This window comes from Polypterus senegalus, chromosome 17, assembly GCF_016835505.1.
Source record: "Polypterus senegalus isolate Bchr_013 chromosome 17, ASM1683550v1, whole genome shotgun sequence".
Lineage (NCBI taxonomy): Eukaryota > Metazoa > Chordata > Cladistia > Polypteriformes > Polypteridae > Polypterus > Polypterus senegalus.
This window is the reverse complement of record NC_053170.1, coordinates 85,593,907-85,610,691: the sequence shown is the minus strand read 5'-3', so window position 1 is coordinate 85,610,691 and position 16,785 is coordinate 85,593,907. Positions and strand designations below refer to the sequence as shown.

The 16,785-nt window shown below is 42.3% G+C and overlaps 1 protein-coding gene across 1 annotated transcript in view; it reads left to right on the top strand.

Moving 5' to 3' along the window:
• Positions 1-16,785, top strand: part of ankfn1 (ankyrin repeat and fibronectin type III domain containing 1) — a 195,216-nt gene that overhangs the window by 64,708 nt on the left and 113,723 nt on the right. The gene's annotated exons all lie outside the window — the stretch shown is intronic.

The following is a 16,785-nucleotide window of genomic DNA, read 5'->3' as shown; positions in this document are numbered from 1 at the left end:
GAAGGGTACATGAAATAATCCTCCAAATTTCAGCGACGTCCATCTTAAAGTAACGGGGGTCCGGCAGTGTGCCGTTGGTAGAGGTGTTACTGCGCCAAATACAATCAGGTAAGCAAAGGCAGAACGTGGGAAACTTTTATGAAAGTGGCAGGTTGGAGGTTTCATCTCCTACTCTCCAGGTGGGCTTGTATGACTTGTAGAACACATTGAAATGGGAACAGCTTCAAACCGGGGACAAGTCAAGTCAAGTCAAGTTGGGGAGTTTGCACTGGTACAGTGCGTTGCAGCTCGGGTTCCCAGTTGGCAACCCCTAGGCAGACACACAGCCCAGTCCCACCCTCCGAAATGACCCTCTATCTGCTGTAGCCAGGTGTTACGTGGGCGTCCCCTTGGCCTGGTCCAGCCACTCGGCTCCCCAGCAATGAGGATCCTGTGAGCCTGATTACTCTCGGGGAAACGCGCCCCACGGCTGTAGTGCCGTAACTGACGCCCCCTTCACAATACAGGTCATGTGCCTCATTCGGTCCTCCCTGCGTGGAGTTTACATGTTCTCCCCGTATCTGTGTGGTTGCGCTGGTTTCCCTCCCACAGTCCTAACAAGCCATGCAGGTTAGGTGGATTGGCCTTGGTGTGTGTGTGATGGACTGGCGACTTGCACCCTCGGCTACCCGGGATGTGCTCTGGCATTCCCCGTTACCCGGGACTAAGCGGGTTAGAAAAATGACTGACATTTTCATCCTCCGGTAACACTCCCATGTCTGTCTGTCTTCTCATTCATTTCAAAAACAGAAACGTCTCTCTCTTGAACATGGTGTCCCTAATTGCAAAAAGCCTGTGAGCCCACCTTGCTGTGCCTGGGTATTTTTAGGCGGCCTTTTCTCATTTACTCTGGCCGTTCAGGGAGCGTTCGTTTGTTTATTTTTCCTGAAGACCCTCAAGGGGCATCGATTGGCGGATTAGGCAGAGGTGATTGAGGACACCTGACCGAGCTGCTATTGATTCTTCGTATGTTGGGCCACATTACTCATCACGGATTACTTCGCCGGTTTTATTTAGGACCTTTGTCAAAGTGCTGCCAATTTATTTAGCGTGTGCGGTGGGCACTAAAGCGCCTGACACGATCAAAATAAAAATAGAAGAATGGCAGAGTCTGGGTATTCTGATGGTAGTCCTGTGTTGAGATCATCTGCTATAAAGCACAAAGGAGCTAATCCTCCACTAAGAATTTAAAGCACAAGACGAGAGATTCAACTTAAGGCTGAATTCTGCTAAATAAGGCTTTACTGCACCACTGCCAGGAGCTTCAATAGATAGGCGGGGCATTTTTGGGTGCAAAAGAACTGTATTTTATTTTCATTTTGTTATGTCTTTGGGGCTTTATTTGGTTGATGGTGCCATGTGGTTTATGGTAACAATGCCCATTGCCCAATCTCGTGATTCAGACCATTGTGAATGGGCTTATTGTTTATTTTCTATGCATTTGCAAGGTTAAGTATTTGTGTTTAGGGGTTTCTGGAGCCCCTAGATTTCAAATCGATTAGCTTATATTTGTTGTTTTGAATTATTTTGTTGTATTGCTTTCACCACCATTTTTGCTCATCCTATTGTTGTCAAGAGGGTCGTGAGCCTGGGGGTCAAAGGCTGCTGTTTTGGCCACTTTCGATATTCCAAAATCCTGTCATTGATTGTTTGGAAAAAATAATAATTAATAAGTATAAAAAACTCAATATGAGCTTACTTAATATTGTGACCACCGGGGGGTGCGTACGGCTCCCCTAATACCCAAACATACCAGCCACAGGCACAAGTGTTGCACCAATCATGACTTTTATTTCCATCCTTTGTGGGGGACACACTTACAAATAGCAGTCCCAAGCACACTAAAACACACAGGACCACTCCTCCACTTTGGCCCTCTTCCTCCCGACTCTGGCTCTTCTTTGTGAGGCAGCTGGCTTCTTTTAAGCCACACCCGGGAGTTTTCCATATGGCTCGTTGGTCTGGAATTACTCCCAGGTGTGGTAGAAGCCTAAAGTAGGGCGCTGCAGACTCCTGTGGCTCACCCTGGTGGTATCCCCAGAACCCAACATGGCTCAGCTGACCAAAACCGAGTCCCATAAGGTCCAGTGGGACTCTGAGCCCATGGGGGTGGCTGCCTAATAGCAGCTCTGGGGAGATAATGCCATTCATAAGTCATCCCCATGTCCTTCTATTACATAGATTGGGTAATGGTGCTGGCCGTCATCCATCACAATATATAATTAGTGGAAAAGTAGAGTCTAATATATAATATGTGTGACAGACGGTTGGTGTCCTGACCCACCAGGGACACCCTCCAGGTGGAAGGACAAGAGGAGACAGCTTACACAGGGCTCTGTCTCCCCCAGGACATTATTGGCATTTCTTTATGTTGGGGTGTTTTGTGATGTTGTCGCATTTTATGACTGATGTTGTGATGTTGGGATGCTTCACGATGTTGGGAATTTCATAACTGATGCTGAGGATGTTTTGTTATTTCATGATGTTGGAGTGTTTTGTGACTGATGTTGTAGGCCTCCCGTGATGTTGCTGCATTTCGTTACTGATGTTGTGAGTGTTTTGTGATGTTGGGGTGTTTTATGACTGATGTTGTGGGCATTTTGTGACTAATGTTATTGCATTTTCTGATGTTGAGATGTTTCACAATGTTGGGGTGTTTTGTGACGGATGTTATAGGCATTTCGTGATGCTGTCACGTTTTGTGACTGATTTTGTGGGTGTTTTGAGATGTTGGGATGTTTCACGATGTTATGACTCATGTTGTAGGCATTTCGTGTTGTTGCGTTTCGTTACTAATGTTGTGGGTGTTTTGTGATGTTGAGATGTTTCACGATGTTGGGGTGTTTTGTGACGAATGTTATAAGCATTTCATAATGTTGTCACGTTTTGTGACTGATATTGTGGGTGTTTTGTGAGGTTGGGGCGTTTCACGATGTTGGGGATTTCATAACTGACGCTGAGGATGTTTTGTTATTTCATGATGTTGAAGTGTTTTGTGACTGATGTTGTAGGCCTCTCATGATGTTGTTGCATTTCATTACTGATGTAGTGGGTGTTTTGTGATGTTGGGGTGTTTTATGACTGATGTTGTGGGCATTTTCTGATGTTGAGATGTTTCATGGTACAGTACTGGGGATTTCATAACTGATGCTGGGGATGTTTTGTTCTTTCATGATGTTGGGGTGTTTTGTGATGGATGTTATAGGCATTTTGTGATGTTGTCTCACTTTGATACTGATAATGTGGATGTTTTGTGATGTTGGGATGTTTCATGATGTTGAGATATATTATGACTAATGTTGTGGGTGATTTGTGATGTTGAGATGTTTCACAATGTTGGGGTGTTTTATGACGGATGTTATAAGCATATCGTGATGCTATCGCTTTTTGTTACTAATATTGTGGGTGTTTTGAGATGTTGGGATGTTTCACGATGTTATGACTGATTTTGTAGGTGTTTCGTGACGTCGCATTTCATTACTAATGTTGTGGGTGTTTTGTGATGTTGAGATGTTTCACGATGTTGGGGTATTTTATGACTGATGTTGTAGGCATTTTGTGATGTTGTCATGTTTTGTGACTGATATTGTGGGTGTTTTGAGATGTTGGGATGTTTCACGATGTTGGGGTGTTTTGTGACGAATGTTATAAGCATTTCATAATGTTGTCATGTTTTGTGACTGATATTGTGGGTGTTTTGTGAGGTTGGGGCGTTTCATGATGTTGGGGATTTCATAACTGACGCTGAGGATGTTTTGTTATTTCATGATGTTGGAGTGTTTGTTACTGATGTTGTAGGACTCTCATGATGTTGTTGCATTTCATTACTGATGTTGTGGGCATTTTCTGATGTTGGGATGTTTCATGATACTGGGGATTTCATTACTGATGCTGAGGATGTTTTGCTATTTCACGATGTTGGGGTGTTTTGTGACATGTTATAGGCATTTCGTGATGTTGTCTCACTTTGATACTGATAATGTGGATGTTTTGTGATGTTGGGGTGTTTCATGATGTTAAGGTATTTTATGACTGATGTTGTAGGCGTTTCATGATGTTGTTGCTTTTCGTTACTGATATTGTGGGTGTGTTTGTGATGTTGGAATGTTTCACGATGTTGGGGATTTCATAACTGACGCTGAGGATGTTTTGTTATGTTTAGGGTGTTTTCTGACTGATGTCATAGGCGTTTTGTGATGTTGTCACTTTTTGTGATGGACGTTGTGGGCATTTCTTTATATTGGGGTTTTTCATGATGTTGTTGCGTTTTGTGACCGACATTGTTGGCATTTCTTTGACGTTAATTGATTATGTGATTGACCTCAAAGGTATTGCGGGCTGCAATTACACTCTGTTTGAGTTTTGAGCTGTTTGTGATTTACTAGAAAGGGATGCAAGAACAATACATCATTTGCTTTTTCATTTAAACCAGAGGTGTACCACAAGATGGAATTGTATTATAAATTTAAAGACGACAGCAGCAGATACACAATAGGAAGCAGCACGTATTACAGCATTTGAAAATGGCTAAACGAAAAAATGAAGGATGAGGTGGCTTCACAAGAAATTGATCATTTTTTAGATGGTTTAATCCCTTTAGCATTATAATTTGTATAGACTTGAAAAGATGACAAAATAAGTTTATTTTGAAAACATTAGAACTCAGTAGGATTTGGATGTTAGTAAATGATGAGAGAATCACACAGTACATTTTACATGCACAGACTGTAAAAAGGAGACAAAACAACGTCAAAGAGTTGGTGGCACCGCCCTGCTGACCGCATTTAATTGAAATAAGAAAAACAAACACATTGCGGGGAACATCTTTTTGGACAGGAGCTCAGAACTGAACTGACTCAAAATGGCCGAACTTCCAGTCTTATGGGTTCCATGAAGGAAGGGAGCAGGTCCAGGAGGGTGAATGATGGAAATGATGTCAGTGGCGGAACGGCCATTAATCTTCCTTTCTACAGTGAGAAGTCGTGAGAAGAAGGTGCCAACCCCTAGTTTGGTGGGTAATTACCATCACCAGTGTCCTTAAGGCCTCTCCCATGCACACACGCATGACAACACATAGCCAGATTAAGGTGAGTAACCAAGTTAAGGCAGAAGCCTGGTTTCTCAACATTCTCCGTTTACATGTGTCTTCTAAAATTCGCCTCTGCCAAAACACTACGATAGCAAAAAAACACTAAAAAAAAAAATAAGCATGATGCCTGTGATCATTTTCTTGAGTTTTATAAATATGTTTAGTCAAATTATCACTTTATTTATAAGTTCCTGCGGATTGCGCTCCGCTCGCTCTTTTCTGTTTGGTTGCATGAGTAAGCCCTGCAAAGGGGTGACATTCCAGTAGGTGTGCTTCTTGCTTTGTACCCAGTGCTGCTAGAAAAATAATAACGCCGGTATTTTTACTTCAGTAAGATATGTGTTAGGTTACTCGTTGCTTTAAAAAGTAAATCACACTACATATCGTGCGTTACTTTTAGCATGTCACCCTACTGCCCTCGAGATTGTGCTGCTGAGCTTAGCACTGTGCGATCAGCTCATCAGCATAAACTTAGTGATTTTTGAAATATTGAGACATATTATTTCAGCCAGGAGAAGGAATAATTGCAATTGCCTGAATATTTGCCTCTGGAAATGTATTTTGTGGATGTTTCTACCTGTGGCTGCTGGAAATGTGTAAATAAAATGCATGGGCAGGCCGATAGAGCGCAACAAACATGTGCAGACCACACAATCCTTAACTATTACCTGGTTGAGGCTTTACATGGCCACATAAAGCTACATCTGTTAATCAGGTTTCTCTGAGACCAATAACCCGATTTCTCTAAACATGGTGAGGTGGAAATCAGACTTCTGTAAATAACTGGGTTATTGCAGTGCATGGAAACACACGATTGTGTTTGTAGAGAACTTAAAAACAAAAAATAAAACAGAAAGAAGTGCTAAAGGTGTTTATAGCTAATGACTTTCAAAATCAGTAGCCGGATCACATTTCTAAACTGAATCTGTTATTCTGTGCCCCTCACACTGAACATTTACAATTCTGGGTCTGTGGAGACGTTTATCGGCTCAGCTTTATTACAGCAGCTATGGTTAGTTAAACACACCATAAAATGTAATAACACAATTCAGATGGGAGTTTCGGTCAATGTGTTATAGATGGAATCATCTACAGACGAAACTCATAAATAATTAAAGGTTTTTTTTAATCTTTAATTTGCAAATTCAATAAATGTATCCTTAGGTAACTCCTGGTTGTAAAAGGGGAGTTAGAAATTTGGAGCATTTGCAATCAGCCTAATTCAAATGTTAAGGTAACCAGATCCCAAATATTTGATCATCTTTTAAGCATTTCTATACTGGAAATTGGAGGACTATGCAGACATGTTTAGTAAGCAACATTCTTTGGAGTCACCACCTATGATTGTGCAATCAAACTTTTGCCTGATGCTCCATTAGCTCAGGTGGGGTCTAGGTACTATGCGGTGTGGAATCAGCAGCTGCTGGGACATGAAGAAAAAGGCAGAGGGTGTTGTGAACTCGAGAGTTCCTAAGCACAAAGAGTCCCAGTTACACTGCCTAATGGAACTGTCAAACCATTGATAGAAAAGAAAAAGGACACACTGTGTCTTCATAAATGAATAGATTTATTTGTTCAAAAAGTGCTCTGTAACAAAATAAAGCTCCGCAAAAGGAGTCGCCTAAAACGTCAAAGCCAACCCACAGGCAAACAAGTCCAAGACACAATGCAGTAGGCAACGTCAAAAACAAAAATAAAAATAAAAATAAAAAATCACAAAAGCGCAAAAAATTTACTAGAGAAACTCACCACACCATGAAGGCATTCAATGAACCGCAAGGGACTATGGGTTTTCCTTAGCCTTCATAGAACTGAGGGCAGTCATTAGTTGAGATGGGCGGGTAGCCCCGCCTCTTAAGGGACCACCCAACAACAACAAAAGCCCAAAATCACACAAAGAATGCCACACCAGGCTTTAACAGGCTCTGCTTTTTGACAGCCACCCCATCCTTGACCCTCTAAGAAGAGAACATTGGGCAACCACCCACAAAACACAGCAGAATACACATTGATGTAGAGAAGCTAAATAATCAACACTGTTATCATAAAAAATTAACCAAATAAACAGAGGGGGAACCCCAACTGAAACATGACAGAGGGCGGTCCCCACAGCAGTGATGTCAGGGTGGCCCCGCCTCCTTAGGCTCCACCCATGCAGTACAAGGAAGTGATGAATATTTAAAGAGACAGTACATAAATATTATCTAATAAGCAACCTTAACAAAAAAATATGAAAAATAATAATTAAAACATAACAATAAAACTGAAGGTACACATAAGTCAGGAAATAAACCCCGGCTGGAATCCAGCATTTAGAATCAATACAAAGCTACACGTCTTAGAAGAATATGCAGACTCTACGTGGATGGTGACTAGACATGGGATCTGAACCCAGGATGCATGAGATAGGGGCTATGACCACCACACCACCATGTCATTCTGGTTTGAAATCCAAGTAGCAAGTATAAAAGGGTGATGGTTTGCATCTCAGTATAAACTTTCGAATGGGCAGGACACGTTTGCAGTGTTATATTAGAGAAAGGTTGGTGCCGATTGCAATAAAAACTGGGTACCGATGTTATAATTATATGCAGCTTCCCACACAATTTTTTTGTCTCACACAATATTGTTTCTTCCATGATGCCTAGCAGCAGCTTCCATACACATCCAGGTCTGTGAAATTCATGCAGGGATTATGACTAATTGCATAAGCTGCAGGCATGACAATGAGCTCCGCGTGGGAACATTTTCAAAAATTGTATCTGAAGCTGTCAAGTGTAATGTACAGTGCGTTTCATGACATTTGCATATCATAGTTCAACAACTCTTAATATGAATCATATTGGATAAAATGTCAATCAGTGATGGTTGAAGCATGGTGGGAACGTGACCGATGACAATATCACATGTCATCACATGGTGTATGTTTGTCTGCCCACACAGCCTGAAGACATGCAAGTGTGGTGGACTGGTGATGTGAAATCTGCTCCTGATGTCAGTGTTTGTGTGTGTTGACCCTGCAATATATGGACCCCCTTTCCAGGGTCTGTTCCTGCTTGATGTCCCAATGACCCTGCTCTGGATTAGCTGGTTTAAAAAATGAATGAATGGATGGATGGATGGAGTGTTTAAAATACTGTAAGGAATTAGTCCAGTGGATCATGACTGTTATTTTATTTGTTAGTAGCTGAAATACCCAGTGTTGCCCGGGAGGAAAATAAAGTGTTTTGTTTTTAATTGTTTGAGAAAAATATAATAAAAATAAAAATAAATTAACAAACAATGAAGACTCACTAATGTGCTTGTCTTGCGGTCTTGTATGTATGTTATCATCCAGTTGACGCTCAGAACCGGCCAACTCTATTTAATTTCAAAAGCAACAGGGCCGGTGTAGTGGGGCTCAAACACAATGAATGCTGGCAGTCACCTCCAGTTCGCCCTCCGGTGGTCGTTCCGAGTGTCAACTGGGTGATAACATGCATACAAGACAGCAAGATCTCCCTCCACCCCACCCATTTGATTTCACCCTACAGTATTTTTAGTCGACCAATGAGAAACATGCCTACCAAGTTTCATGAAAGTTCAGAAGTGATGCTGGAACATACATTCATACACGCACACATACATTGACTTTTATATATAGAGATTTTAAAATGGGTTTATGAAGAACACGGACGCAGTTGAAAGTTTGTTCAGGGTAGATTTCGCACAGATATTCGGATGTTTTCTTTGCACAGAGAACCATCGAATAATGGAATAAATGACCAAGTGGCGTGGTAGAAGGCGGGCACGGTGGCGCAGTGGGTAAGTAAGGAGTACCCAGTAAGGAGACCTGGGTTCGGTTCCTGGGTTCTCCCCGTGTCTGTGTGGGTTTCCTCCGGGTGCTCTGGTTTCCTCCCACAGTCCAAAGACATTCAGGTTAGGTGCATTGGCGACCCTAAATTGTCCCTAGTGTGTGCTTGGTGTGTGTGTGCTCGGCAGTGGGCTGGCGGCCCTGCCCGGGGTTTGTTCCTGCATTGCGCCCTGTGCTGGCTGGGATTGGCTCCAGCAGACCCCCGGGACTCTGTAGTTAGGATATAGCGGGTTGGATACTGGATGGATGGATGGATGGTGTGGTAGACATGAGGACTTTAGGGACTTCCAAAACTCGACCTGATGTCATTTTGGAATTAAGTTAATAGGACTTGCGAGCTTTGATGGCCTGATTGGACAGTTTTTGTCCTGAGGATGTTCTAATGTTCTTCATATCTTCTCTCCAACTCTAGTCAGCTTCCTTCAATGTCGTCTTTTTCAGCTTTTGGCGAACTTTGAGTCATCATCTCAGTCATCTGCTGACACCACTGTTTGAAATGGGTTAAACTCATTTATAGTTTTTAAACAATCTCTTGAAAAACATCTTATATACTAGGGACATTCAAAAAGTTTCAGCACTCGCTTTACTCGCCCATCCTCAGGTTTGATTTACCGCATAAACAATTTAAAGAGATTGTTATTTTCATGGGAATTGTTACATATGCATTATTTTCACTTTTACTTTAAAATTTTTCTAAAAACAATATTTGTAATTTATTTCCAGCCCCGGGGGTGGTTACATCTCTGCTCGTGTTGTGAAGGGGAGGGCTGAATGCACACTAAGGAAATGCGATCGTTTCAGCTGCTGTCTTGCTGCTGCTGCTGCTGCTGCCGAGCTGCGTGCTCTGCTTGTCACGCTGCGCATCGATCATTTAAAAGCCAGTACAGCAGTTGTCCTTTTACCACTTTGCGTCTCTGCTGCTAGCGTTGTGAAGGGTGGAGAGGGCTGAACGCACGCTAAGGAGAAGCGGTCTGATTATCTGCTGGCGAGCTGCGTGTTCTGCTTGTCGTTGTTTTAAGAGCTGGGAGCACCTGAAGTGTGTCTGCCAAAAGCATTCCAACAACTGTGAGGTTAGATGTCCGTGAACTTGTTTTAAATTGTTTATATGTAGGACGTGACGTACAAAAGTCACCATCTCACAGGTTTTGCCACCTATGGTTGTAATGTCTAGTCTTGCGTGTCGTCAAAGTGTCTCTCTGAGAGGATCAGGTCTCGTTCGCTTCACTCAATCTCCACCCTTCGTGTCTCTCCCGCTCGATTGGTGAAGTAGGGAAGCTGAACGCATGCTAAGGAGATGCGAACAGATCAGCTACTGGCTTTGTGCTGCTTCTGCCGAGGAGCTTGTTCATCTTGTCGTGCTGTGCATCAATCATTTAAAAGCCTGTACAGCAGCTGTCCTTCTGTCTCGCGTTGACGTTAAAGTGTCTCTCTCGGGATGTCAAATTGTCCTCCGAGAAGATCACATCTCATCTCCCTGGTCTTTCTGCCAAGATTTTTTTTTTTATAATAGAGAGATATTAAGAATTTCAAAAACAAATGACATCACTTTTCTACTTAGTCAACTTCCTTAGCGATGCAATTTTTCCCTGTTACATGACATACTCCAGACACGACTAATTACTACTCCTCCAGCCTTCATCGTTTCTTTTTGAAACTTTTTGAACATCCCTTGTAGTAAGCGTTGAAAATAAAAATGAAATAAGACAATACAGAGCAAACTGAAGAAGTTATAGGGTGGTAAGACCCTCCATTATTGTAGATTTGTACGCATGTGTGATAACTCACTACTGGTGTTGCGCTGTGTAAAATATGTATCTTATCTCTGTATAAAATGACAAGACAGAATATTCATTAGTCATCAGGAATTGTTTTTGAGCTCCACAGAAGCCAAATTAGAAACAACAGAGCTAGACGTGTCAGTGTGAATAGAGGTAGGCAGAGATAGCTGGGAGTCATATCTTATTCCAGGTTGGACACTTTGAAATGGCCTAGGAATGAAACAGACACATGAGCCGTGTGAACACCTTGACTTTGTCCTGGCGGACTTGTATGAATACATGTGCCCTTGAGAAGATCCCCATTCGGTGACCTAATATTGATATTTTGGCATATCAGAGGCGGCCTTTGGGGGTGGCGACTAGGGCAATCGCCCCAGGCCCCGCGATAGGAGATTCTTTTGTCAATGTCAGCTCATCATACGAATATGCGGGGCCTCTGCAAGACATTCAAATCCGTTATAGACTGAAATACGGTACGTGGTGGATTTCTTCAGAAACCACTCATAAAAGAGATCTTGTTACTTTAGAAGCCTTTCCCAGCATTTATACCAATAACCAAGAAAGCTCTTAGCACAACATTTTTGGTTTCAAAATACCATAATAATTAAACCCTTCAGTTTCGGATTTACACTGGGTCAGCAAAGAAGGCGACGCTAATACCATGCAGGTGTCTCCAAATGGCCTTATCTCGACTCTTCTTTCTTGTCGAAATATAGAGTGAAAAATCATGTTTCTTGCTTTTGGGTGAAAAGAGTGGTCCTCGGCAGGGCGTTCCTAACGTTCCTAACGGACGCCTCTGAGTCATCGCCTCCAAGAAATAGCTCCTATCACACGCCGTCTGTGACTGTCAAAGCAGCTGTTTGGTAAGTGTTCGTTTTATTACAAGTGTTCTGGTTCTCCGTAATTAAATAAACTTGCCGACTCCAGCGGGTTCGGCAGAAACGACCGTTATCTAGTTTGTTAATTTTATGTGAAAAATGTTTCGGAATCATTAATTAAGTTGGTTAAAGGCCACTAAACCAATATAAGAACAATTACAATATGTAATGTAATCAAACGGCCAATGGTACCGACATAAGGCACCATGTATTTTAACAATAATAAGGCGTACAACATTAGAGGCGGACAAGCCCGTGAGGGTGGTGGTACGGTATATAGCCTACACTTATGGCTCTCGACCCCACATATGACACTCGCCCAAGGCCATGCGTACTCCTAAGGCCGCCTCTGTGCATATTCAGATAATGAACATAGCAATAGTACAATAGTGAAGGGTACAAATACAGTGGTGCTGTAAGATTTATGTTTCTGGACTTCTCTAGCGCCTTCAACCCCATCCAACCTCTGCTCCTTAGGGACAAGCTGACTGAGATGGGAGTAGATTCATACCTGGTGGCATGGATTGTGGACTATCTTACAGGTAGACCTCAGTATGTGTGTCTTGGGAACTGCAGGTCTGACATTGTGGTCAGCAACACAGGAGTGCCGCAGGGGACTGTACTTTCACCAGTCCTGTTAATCCTCTATACATCAGACTTCCAATACAAATCGGAGTCCTACCATGTGCAAAAGTTTGCTGATGACACTGCTATCGTGGGCTGCATCAGGAGTGGGTAGGAAGAGGAGTACAGGAACCTAATCAAAGACTTTGTTAAATGGTGCGACTCAAACCACCTACAACTGAACATCAGCAAAACCACTTCTTGTGCATATCTGAACTGCCCATAAGCCATATATGATATAAATACACGGGCACACACTATGGTCTGATCACACACCATAAAAGGCCTACAAAAAAGCAAAGAACAATCATGTGGTGTTTTCCAGCTAATATATGTTAAAGCAGCTTTTTATGTTCAAACACATTTTAGTTCTGTTAGCATCCCAAATAAACACTGCGGTGCTGCTTCAGCATGACACATAAGGCTTGCTATGGGAGAAGCTGCTCAAGCATAAGCGAATTGCCCTGCACTTTTGTTAATATTCATGAAGAAGCAGAATGTGAGAGGGAGCTTGTGGTACTTGGTAATTAGACGATAGTAGTGCAGTTCAGAGGATGAATATGAATTCCCTTGTTTAAATTGTTGTGTCAAGCACATTTTCATGGCAGGATTTAAGTTGAATTTGTGCCCCCTTACACATTTGTGATGGGCATCAATTATGTAAAGAAGGGTGACACGTGGGCCTTGGTTTGAGTCCCAGCCCAGTTGTGGCCAGTGTAAAAAGTGACAGAACAAATCAAAAAGGTTTGTGGCGACATTGAGACCCCCATATATTATAAATGCAAGTTTTTGGGCTGTTCAGAAAAACGAATGTCCCTCAGGGCACAAATCTAAGACGAGACTGTACAAGATGACAGCGCTTCCAGCTAAATGATGGCCAGGCAGGAAAAGGCGGGTCCAGAATCGGAAGTGACATCATCGGTGATCAGTCTGTCAATCATCCGGTCTGTAGAGGGAGGAAGAGAAGAAGCCACCTTGTGGATCACCGTTGAATTACCACCACCTGAGCCTTTAAGCTGTCCCCCAAGTGCACAAGAGTGACACCAGCTGGATTGTGGATCATCTTGCTGTGGATTTGTTTTTTTCTCAGAGTTTGCTGTTTTTCTTCTAAATCCCAAAGACGTTTACATTAAGTTAATGAAGGCCTTCAAATCGTCCTGCTTTGTGTGAGCAATTCTTAATATGTTTGACTCAGACAGGGGCATACGTGCTGTGGTTTGGTGGGTCTCCATCTCTGGTTTTAGTTTTATTAATTTTTATTTTAAAATTGTAACTTATTTTGTTCCTTTTGTTTATGTAATTATTTGTATTAGTTTCTTTCATTTATTGTCTAATTGCATGTCCTTTAGTACACTCCTTTTTGTAATTTGTTAATTTTTGTCTTTCATTATTTTGTTTCTTTTTTCTCAAAATAACCTTTTTTTTTTGCTGTTCTTACAGCTCAAATGATTTCAATTCTGGCCCTTTCTGGTAGTGAGTAATATTCTCTTGTCCTGAGTGGGTTGTGTAAGCCTGCTAGAGTACAAAAGATTGCAGTTCGCGAGGACATCTTTCTAAAATTAGGTGCAACGCTGCTATTCATGTTACTAATTTATATGAGGCAAAAAAAAAAGGGAGAGAGAAGTGGGTTGTGTAATGAGACCCTCCAGTATTTAGGCCAGCTACTCCATCAGCCTCTTGTGCTCTTACTGGAGCTCGTGGCGTGTTTCTGATCTGAACCCTGAGACTGAGAGTCACCAAGCTGAACACTTAAGTTTTAATCCATTTAGTCGCTGATGAGGGGAGGGTACGCATCCTGTACCTGCCATTTCCCCTTGATATGCTGTTCTTTCACAATTTTGGACCATGTGAAGACCACTTACCACACCATAGATGTTGTTTGCTCCCTTTGTGGGGGGAGTCCACTTATATTTACCACGTCTTGACCATTTTCTGTTAGCGGTTTACCAGATTTGTCATGTAAGGTTGAACCCCTCTGGTTTCTGATGGATATTTATGTGATCATGTTATACTGGTGGTACAGACTGGGGTCCACAACTCTTCCTATTACTCAATCATATTGAAGATTTCTTCATCAGGTATTTTGCTGGTCTTGATTGTTGCTCATCTGGAGGAGGCACTACTTGGAGTGTCTTCATGAACTGGCAGCTATGGATCTATGGCTACGCTTGTGCTGAGTGCCATTCCAGTGTCCCTCAGATTTTATTGTTTAGGTGAAAACATGCAGTTTGGTTTTGCTCATAGTTTGGATCAGCTGCCATTTTTCGGTAATATCCATTGAAAATTTCAAGTCAAGTCAAGAGGCTGTTTCGTCGTACAATCCATACGCCATATTGCAGCATACAGCGACATGAAATACAGTAATCCCTCCTCAATCGCGAGGGTTGCGTTCCAGAACCCCCTGCGATAGATGAAAATCCGCGAAGTAGAAACCATATGTTTGTATGGTCATTTTTATATATTATAAGCCCTTATAAACTCTCCCACACTGTTAACATTATTCGAGCCCTCTAGACATGAAATAACACCCTTTAGTCAAAAGTTTAAACTGTGCTCCATGACAAGACAGAGATGACAGTTCTTTCTCACAATTAAAAGAATGCAAACATATCTTCTCTTCAAAGGGGCGCCGTCAGGAGCAGAGAATGTCAGACAGAGAGAGCGAGATAAAAGCAAATAATCAAAAAATCAATACGTGCTTTTAAATATGCCGAAGCACCGTGATAAAGCGGCATTTTGTAGAGGAGCGTCCGTATCCTCCAGGCAAATAGCCTCTGTGCAAACAGTCCCTCCGTCAGGCAGAGAGAGTGAGAGAGACATAGAAAAGCAAACAATCAAGCACCGCGCGTGAAGCATATCGTATATCATTGAGGAGTTTTAGTTAATATATAATACATGCTCTGATTGGGTAGCTTCTAAGCCATCCGCCAATAGCGTCCCTTGTATGAAATCAACTGGGCAAACAAACTGAGGAAGCATGTAACCTAAATTATAAGACCCATTGTCCGCAGAAATCCGCGAACCAGCGAAAAATCCGTGATATATATTTAGATATGCTTACTTTAAAATCCACGATAGAGTGAAGCCGCGAAAGTCGAAATGCGATATAGCGAGGGATCACTGTAATGTTCACCAGGACTGAGGTGCAACATATACATAAACAGACGACAAGTGTGAGACAGGTAAAAAACTATGCTATACAAAAAATAAATAATATATAATTGAATGGATAGGGTGGCCAAGTGCAGGAATGACAGCTCCACGAAGCAAGAAAATTTGAGGTGTCAACTGGGTCATCCCATTTATTGTCCAAGGACACAAAAAATAAAACAAAAGTCTTTGGCGTCTATTTTTCCCATTATGCAGGTTTCCAAATTTCGAGAAACGAGGCTTGTCAGACAGATTGGCCAGAGTCACTGTGGTGGTGGAATCTGTCCAGCGGGTTGCTCATGCCAATGAAGACACCCCCGTCCGGGTGGTTTTTATGGAAGCTGAACCAGTGGAGAGTGGGGAAACAGTGGGGGAAAGAAGGAGATGACATTGTTAGCAACAGCGTCCCCTCTCACCTCGGTGGATTGTTACATACCTGGACAGAGCCTCTGATGTGCATGCGTGACAATAGTAATAGCATGTAAAAATAAATAATACAATAACTAATAATAAAAGACAATAGCAGAAACAAGTGCAACAATGTACTGTACATAAATAAACTAATAGGAGCAGATCTGAGGGCAGGGGCTTACAGTCCAGGGAGATTAGGGGTAAAAGCTGATGCAGAAGCTGGCAAAACTGAATCAGATGCTACCGTACCTTCTGCTTGATGGAGTGGGACAAAGAGACCGTGGGGGTGGTGGGAGTGGTCCTTCATGATGCTGTGGGCTATGCAGTTGTGGCACTTTATTAAGATGTCTCTAATGAACAATGATCTTTTCTGCTGTGTGCATTATTATTATTATTATTCCAACTTATTCCATGTTTCTAAGGTTGTCTGCATGAAGAAAAATGTTTGTGCAAAATTTACCCTTCACAAGTTTCCAATTGTGTCCCCGTGTTCTTGATGAACTCATTTTAAAGTCACCTTCTTGGTCCACTGGACTAATTCCCTTCATCATTTTAAACACTTCAGTCAGATTTCCTCTTAATCTCCTGTAAAGGCTCAGCTCTTTTAATCTTTCCTCATAACTTAACCCCTGTAGCCCTGGAATTAGCCTAGTCACTCTTCTCTGGACCTTTTCTTGTGCTGCTGTGTCCTTCTTGTAGCCTGGAGACCCAAACTGCACACAGGACTCCAGATGAGGCCTCGCCAGTGTGTTATAAAGCTTGAGCAGAACCTCCTTGGACTTGTACTCCAAACATCAAGGCGCTATATAACCTGACAGTCTGTTAGCCTTCTTAATGACTTCTGAACACTGTCTCTCAGATTATAGCATCGAGTCCACTACGACTACTAAATTCTTCTCATAAGGTGTAGTTTCGATTTTCACATCTTCCATTGTGACCGAATGAGTCAAGTGTTGGGGACAA